The sequence below is a fragment of the Lolium perenne genome, chromosome 6, assembly GCF_019359855.2.
Source record: "Lolium perenne isolate Kyuss_39 chromosome 6, Kyuss_2.0, whole genome shotgun sequence".
In the NCBI taxonomy this organism is placed as follows: Eukaryota; Viridiplantae; Streptophyta; class Magnoliopsida; order Poales; family Poaceae; genus Lolium; species Lolium perenne.
Window position 1 is genome coordinate 2604765 of NC_067249.2, and position 8546 is coordinate 2613310.

The window sequence follows — 8546 nt, forward strand, 5'->3', positions numbered from 1 at the left end:
TGTCCGCGGTCACCGGCGTCATCGAGAACGCGTGCGGCATGCACCGCATCGAACACCTGCCGGGCAGCACACAAGCTCCGCCGCGCTGTCGTCCATGTCAACACGCTGGCCCCACGTGATAGCCTCGCGGGGTAAGATCCACCTCGGTGAGAAAAATCCTCTCCAGATCCAGATCTGGAACCTTTTTCAGTTTAGCCCCTGCCTTTCCCTTTTCCTAACCCGTCGTCCCTGCAGCTGATGGTTTTCAACAAAACCCCCTGCAGTTTCTGGAAAACAACCCGCAGTTCTTCGGTGCCATGTCGGCATCTCGCTGGCCCACTTGTCATTGCCTGTGGCTAGCTTCTCTGCTGGTATAAAACGTTTTCCTTTTCTCTGTTTTTCCAGGAAATTTCAGAAAATGTGTTATATCTTCTATAATTCATATCTTTTAATTGGTACCTCGAAATAAAAAGTATTTTATATGAAAATTGATCAGAAAAATGTGATGAACATGAATATGCCATCCATTCATCTGTTTGCATCTTGCATCATGTCGCTCGTTGATAGTCATGCATATCCACCTCACATATATGCGGAGTATTTCGGATTTCCAACTAGGGTTCTCCCCGCTCCATTTAATCTTGAAGTAGCGCACCCTTGCCATGGTAGGCCATGCTAATCAACACTTAACTTTGTCGGTAGAAAATGCAACTTCAACTCTAATTTGTTTGTCCGGGGTTCCGACTCCAATTAATTTGGATAAGCTGCATTGCACCATAGCTGCCATGTCATGCATATCATCTTGCTCATGCTGATTCTTCTTTATCCGTAGTAGTAAGACTTGCACACGTTGTTTGTCCAGCAATTGCTTCTTCCCGGATAGGATCGCGAAGTGGTGTTGTGAGATACGACAAGTTCTCCGGATGTCCCTCGGCAAGCTTTAACAGGCAAGCATTTCCTAAACTCATGTCTCTGCAGGAGTCGCTCACCTATTTTATTTTGCCTTCTCCCTTGTGCTAGTCTTGGGTTGCGTTCTTGTCACGTGTCCTATCCACTTGTTACCTCAAGCAGCCCACATTGCCACCACCACCTCCTACAGCTGTTGTTTGGTTATCGGGTCTGCCTTGCGAGTCGTAGTGCATGCTAGTGCCGTTTTTATCTCTTTACCGTTGTTGCTATCTTATCGGGTTATCTGTTGGGAAATCATGACACATGGTTTATGGATATGTTGTTGGAGATAATCACACTTACTTTATTGTTAACAACTAAAATTGTAAGCAGAGGCATCTGTGAGCCCCTTTGCGAAAGCATCGGAACTTTGACTCACTAATGTCCCCTAGGACCCGAGTTCTTGTTATCTGTTCCGAGATTGAGCACTCTACCCGTACGTGGGGACGATTTTCGGGACCCCCCCTCACCCATTACCTTTTTTCAAGTCAGTTGAAAAGGGGGCCACAACCTTGGTTTTATTTGGCGCATGCATGTTTATATACTGTTGCCTTCGGGTGTTTACTTCCTGTTGCCTTCGGGTGTTTATATTCTGTACTGTACTGCATAACTGCTAGACGACTTATCTAGTGCCTGGCCGTTAGTGCCCGCCTAGACGCCTACGCAACCTCTGGGTCCGTCTCGGAGTACGGCCGAACTTCGTCACGGGTAGCTTAGTCGGGTGCCCCCCCCCTAGACTTTCTTGTTGAACTGGGAACGGTCTTGTTGTGAGACATCGCATGTAAGAAGTGGGTCGAGCATGCGTATGGTTACATTTGGGCAACCCCTGCAGGGTGTACATCTTATCGATAAGCCGTGTCCGCGGTTACGGACGACTTGGAATTGTATAGCTCGATCATAGAACAACTTACACCTTTATGCTGATGTTAATAATTTGCTAATAACTTGCGTAGTAATATAGCATTACTACAACGGCTACCTAATAAAACTTGTCCACCGTGTGAGTGCCTTTGTAAGTACTTCCTTGCGAGGAGGGAACGCATCGGTTGTGTTATGTTTGCAGAGTATAGAATTGCTAGCTTATGCGCTCTCTCATCTTCTCTGATTAGACGAATGTTGTAGAGTGTCTCTATATGTTTTTAGTGCTCGCGCGCTGCCGCTTAACCCCACCATATTGCCTATGACGTTCCTCTTGCGTCCTCTAAGTCCCCTGCGTGCGTCAAGTACAAAGGACGACTGGTTGACGAATGCTTATACGTCTTGAAGTCTTGTTAAGTACGAACCCGTACTTATTGCTGCTTCTTTGGGACATAACCGGGCAGGTATGAAGTTATGTTCGATGAAGACGACGTTAGCAAGGTTACCCTTCCGACTTGGCCTAGGCAGGGTAATGGACGCCACTGGTTATCTTCAGGACTCTTAGTCCAATTTGCATCTTGTCCGTACTCGGACGTATTCGATCTCCTGTATGAATTGGATCTTTGTATTGTATATTTGTATCTTGACTCGTTGGAGTCGTTGTTGTAATATATGTTTCTAGTGGGCTCTATTGTAAACTTGTTGTAATGTTACCGCTCGTGTTAATTCCTCTGGCATCACGTGTGTGATTCGTCGCGCACGTCGTGTCGGAGGGCGTCTCAGAATCGATATCGTGCGGATTTTGGCGGGATCGCTGGAATCCTCATGGTACCGGTTCTGGGGCGTCACAACATGCAGTGTTGTATCATCACATATTTTTAAAATTTATAGCTCCCACTCTCTAGGATTTTTTCGTACGATGGAGTACTTTTGGTGAATGTAACATCATAAGGTGTAGGACACAAATGGAACATGCAGCTTAGCTATATGTTATATGCAATAAGAGGTTTTGAGCTAGCATTTTTTCCTTCTGTATATTCAGATTAGTTGGTTTTTGTTTCCATTTGTTTTATGGATATTCTTAGCTTGTAGTTTCTATTTCCTTTTTCTCCAGTAAAACTAACTAATGTTTTTAGACAGAAATAGAGCTATGGACAACAACGAAGAATCTAGGAACCCCATGGTTTCTCGTTTAGTTATGGACTACCTTAGTTTGCAGCCTGGCCCAGTAATTGGTGTCCTCTTGATTTGTGTCCGTTTCTCTTCGTCACCCGAGGCAATTTTCCATGCAGTCCACACTGTCAGAGCTTTGACTTCTGCTCCTATCAATTATGTCGTAAACAGCACACGGCATGCTCAACCGATTGTTAGGTGCACAAACCCAGTCTATGCACTAAACCTAGATTACACAAGGGGCACCTTCAAGTTTAACCGACATGTTGATCAAATGCATCAACCTTGAAACCATTAGTATGTTACCTTATGTTGAAGACGATGTTTACTCATGCACTATCGAGCATTTCCTTGCATGCCATGATGGCAATTATATTATGCACTACCCTAGAGGGTTTGGGACTCCAATCGAAGACATGGACTTGCATTACTACCCCACGTTGTCTGCCACCACAATGGACATCCTTGGTGTACAAGAAGGCCCTTCAGATTCTCTGCTAAGAGTGGAAATCAAGTATTTCGGACGCCCTAGGGATTTCCTGTATGCCATACGAATTGCCAACCTCCCAAACCACAAGTTTGCTGTTGACCAAGATGGAACAATGTACATGAAGTATAGGACCACATTTGAAGCTCATTACACATCTATGCATCACTTCTACGTGGGTGGACACATGATGATCAAGTTCTATTGAGTAGCATCTGTCAACAAAAGGATTGCCGCCCTTGACACATCTTTCATGCCAATATATTTCAGGGCTTCAATCGATGATGCATGGGAACGTGTTGCCTAGTGCACCTAGGGAGGAAATACCATCAGGCTGCACCGGGAGGGAGGGGCTTCGAGTGATCATTTTCTTTTTTTGTAATTTCATAACTTGATTTTGGGAGGATGTTCCCAAATCTTGTCTGTCATGTTCCACTTTTGCTGCAATGTACTTTTGAATCTAGAAATGTAATAAGTACCTACATATTATGCCAAACCTTCAATCTCAATTTCTATTAGTTCCTATCAACAACATTATGGTCTGTATTTTTTTTATATATATGTGGATTGTTTGCTTCTTTTTATATGTTCCAATTATATGTTATCTGTGTGTCTTTTTGCAATGCTTTTTTTTGTGTGCTCTTTTGAATTTTTTGCTACTCTGAAATGGAACATTTTCTTTTCTTTCTGAATTTTTTGTAAGTGTGTTTTTCTGTAAGGGTCACTTTCTGGGAAATGTATTATGCAGGTTACATTTTCTAATAAAATGTAACTTCCTTTTTTATGCAGATTTTGTCACAGGTGCCATGTCAAGATCTAGTAGTAAGAAGAAAAACAAGTCTGTCAGAAAACATTCAAAGTACAGCCAGATGCGCCATAAGTTTACACTGAAGCGTTCGATATCACCAGTCCAATTCCAAATCAAGCAAGAGGTAAATGCAGTTGAAGCTAGTTCAGCCATGCATTTTGTGAAAGAAGAATCCCCAGTTGCTGGTAATGAACATCACCAAGATAATATGGTTAGTCCTTTTATAAGATCCTAGTCTACTGCCTTTTTTTGTACTTTTCATTTGCATTATAAAACTGTCAAAGTGCACATACACCCTCTGATTTTTTTCCCCAATTTTTTACTTTGTTCTGTAGACAAAAAGTAAGAAATTATTTCAGAGAGCTTCACCTATGAGGCTGGTCAGGATATACCCAAGCATTACAGAGGAACAACAGCTGTTGATAAGGAACAATGACTATGGCGGTCTCCTGGACATTAAGTGTTCTAAGTTGCATCCCGGTTTGTGCCAGTTTCTAATGGAAAGCTTCGATCCAGCGTCTCGCACATTAGTTTTCCCAGGACGTGGTGCAATACCTGTGACAGAAGAATCTGTTCAACAAGTTATTGGTGTTCCATTTGGAGATATCGATGTCATTTTTGCACGAGATCGAGATGCAACTGCTTTCATGAAGGAGCAACTATCGATTCCTGGGAGGAATCAGCCGACCCTTACCTCATTAGAAACAAAGCTTGCTGCAATGAGACCTGCTAACAGCAAATTTCTGAGGCTGTTCATAACTTTTGCAATGTGCTCTGTTCTGGCTCCAACAACTAGAATCCGCGTCAGCCCTAGAGCATACCCTTCATTTATCAATATTAAAGAAGCAAAACAGCTGAACATGTGCAAGTTTGTTATAATAATCCTATGTAAATCAATGAGTGTAGACACAGACAAGAACAAGTCAGCCCATGCATGTTGTACCTCATGGTACCTCTTCCTTCTCCAATTTTTCATATCTTTTTAAAATCTAACTTCAAACCATGCATCGTCCTCTCCTCAACATGATTCTACAAAGGAAACGCTTACCTTACATCCATGGGCTTTGATGTCTACGCACGCTTCTATTCCTGTAGACAGTGTTGGGCCTCCAAGAGCAGAGGTTTGTAGAACAGCAGCAAGTTTCCCTTAAGTGAATTACCCAAGGTTTATCGAACTCAGGGAGGTAGAGGTCAAAGATATCCCTCTCAAGCAACCCTGCAATTAAGATACAAGAAGTCTCTTGTGTCCCCAACACACCTAATACACTTGTCAGATGTATAGGTGCACTAGTTCGGCGAAGAGATAGTGAAATACAAGTAATATGGATGATTATAAGTAGTAATTGCAATCTGAAATAAAAATGGCAGCAAGCGAACATGTAGCAGAACTTGTTGGAAACGGTGTTTCAATGCTTAGAAACAAGGCCTAGGGATCATACTTTCACTAGTGGTCACTCTCAACAATGATATCATAAAGGAATATAAATATAAGCACTTCACTATGCTACCCTGAACTACTCTCCGGTTGGATAACGAACACTAATTCACCGCGTAGGGCTGCAAAAGCAAACCTTAAAGATGCATTCCCAAGTACTAATGAACACCCCACGCTGTCACTTTGAGCATTCATAGGAGGTACTAACACACCATAATTTCATAGAGACATCCAACTCAAATCATAATTCAGTGAACAAGTATTCTATGAAATATAGCCTAAGAGACCCACACGGTGCACACACTGTCACCTTTACACACGTGGGACAAGGAGTCTCCGGAGATCACATAAGTAAAATCCACTTGAATAGCATAACGACATCTAGATTACAAAGCTCATCATATGGATCTCAATCATGTAAGGCAGCTCATGAGATCATTGTATTGAAGTACATGGGAGAGAGAGATGAACCACATAGCTACCGGTAGAGCCCTCAGCCTCGGGGGAGAACTACTCCCTCCTCATCATGGGAGACAGCAACGGCGATGAAGATGGTGATGGAGTCGATGGAGATGGATTCCGGGGGCACTTCCCCGTCCCGGCGGCGTGCCGGAACAGAGACTTCTGTCCCCCGAACTTGGCTTCGCGATGGCGGCGGCTACGTAACTTTTCGTGGCGGAAGACCGATCGTCCTAGGGTTTTCGGAGACAAAGGAATATATAGGCGAAAGGGCAGCGTCGGTGGAGTCCCGAGGGGCCCACCCCATGGGGTGGTGCCGCCCCCCTCCTGGCCGCGCCGGCTGATGGGGAGGAGGCCCTGGGCCTCCTCTGACCTGGCCCTTCTGGCTCCGTGAGTCTTCTGGCGAAATAGAATTTCTGTGATTTTTCTAGATTTTTCCGAGCACTTTGGTTTTTGGGCCTTTTCTGCAATAAACAGACATAATAAATAGAAACTGGCACTGTGGCATCTTGTTAATAGGTTAGTCCAATAAATGCCATAATATGATATAAAGTGCATATAAAACATGTAGCAATTGGTATAATATAAGCATGGAACATCAGAAATTATAGATACGTTGGAGATGTATCAAGCATCCCCAAGCTTAGTTCCTACTCGCCCTCGAGTAGGTAAACGATAAAAAGAATAATTTCTGAAGTGACATGCTACCATCATAATCTTGATCAATACTATTGTAAAGCATATGAGATGAATGAAGTGATTCAAAGCAATGGTCTATAGTTTGTTAACAAATAGATAATGACTAAACAACTGAATCATATAGCAAAGACTTTTCATGAATAGTACTTTCAAGACGAGCATCAACAAGTCTTGCATAAGAGTTAACTCATAAAGCAATAGATTCTTAATAGAAGGTTTTGAGGCAACACAAAGGAAGATTTAAGTTTCAGCAGTTGCTTTCAACTTTCAACATGTATATCTCATGGATAATTGTCAACACAAAGTAATATGATGAGTGCAAATAAGCAAGTATGTAAGAATCAATGCACACAGTTGACACAAGTGTTTGCTTCTAAGATAGAAAAAGTAGGTAAACTGACTCAACATAAAGTAAAAGAAAGGCCCTTCGCAGAGGGAAGCAGGGATTACTCATGTGCTAGAGCTTTTTATTTTGAAAACATGAAAACAATTTTGTCAACGGTATTAATAATTCATATGTGTTATGCATAAAACCTCCTATAAGTTGCAAGCCTCATGCATCGAATACTAATAGTGCCCGCTCCTTGTCCTAATTAGCTCGGATTTCCATGGATTATCATTGCATTACATATGTTTCAACCAAGTGTCACAAAGGGGTACCTCTATGCCACCTGTACAAAGGTCCAAGGAGATAGATCGCATTTGATCTCTCAATTTTGATAGATCTCAACTTGAGGACATCCATACCGGGACAACATAGAAAATAGATAATGGACTCCTCTTTTATGCTTTAAGCATTCAACAATAGATAATATTCTCCTAAGAGATTTGAGGATTAATGTCCAAGCTGAAACTTCCACCATGATACATGGCTTTGGTTGGCGGCCCAAAGTTCTTCTCTAACAATATGCATACTCAAACCATTTAACTCATGGCAAATCTCCCTTACTTCAGACAAGACGAACATGCATAGCAACTCACATGATATTCAACAAATGTGTGACAGGTTGATGGCGTCCCCAGAAAAATGGTTACCGCTCAACAAGCAACTTATAAGAACTAAGATACATAAGCGGCATATTCTTTACTACAATAGTTTTTTAGGCTACTTTCCCATGAGCTATGTATTGCAAAGACAAGGAATGCATTTTTTTAAAGGTAGCACGCAAGAAATTTACTTTGGAATGGCAGAAAAATACCACATAGTAGGTAGTTATGGTGGACACAAATGGCATAGGTTTTGGCTCAAGGTTTTGGATGCACGAGAAGCATTCCCTCTCAGTACAAGGCTTGGGCTAGCAAGGTTGTTTGAAGCAAACACAAGTATGAACCGGTACAGCAAAACTTACATAAGAACATATTGCAAGCATTATAAGACTCTACACTGTCTTCCTTGTTGCTCAAACACTTTTACCAGAAAATATCTAGACTTTAGAGAGACCAATCATGCAAACCAAATTTCAACAAGCTCTACGGTAGTTCTCCACTAATAGGTTTAAACTACATGATGCAAAAGCTTAAACATGATCTACTTGAGAGCTCAAAACAATTTCCAAGTATCAAATTATTCAAGACAACATACCAATTACCACATGAAGCATTTTCTGTTTCCAACCAAATAGCAATAAATGAAGCAGCTTTTAACTTTCGCCATGAACATTAAAAGTAAAACTAAGAACACCAGTGTTCAATATGAAAAA

At 42.0% G+C, this 8546-nt stretch overlaps 1 long non-coding RNA gene across 1 annotated transcript; it reads left to right on the top strand.

Annotated features, from left to right (window-relative positions):
* Window positions 1-714: 714 nt before the first annotated feature.
* On the top strand, window positions 715-2474 carry LOC139832828 (uncharacterized). Its single transcript, XR_011747389.1, has 2 exons — window positions 715-926; window positions 2250-2474. It is a non-coding gene; the product is annotated as an uncharacterized lncRNA (long non-coding RNA).
* The last annotated feature ends 6072 nt before the right edge of the window (window positions 2475-8546 follow it).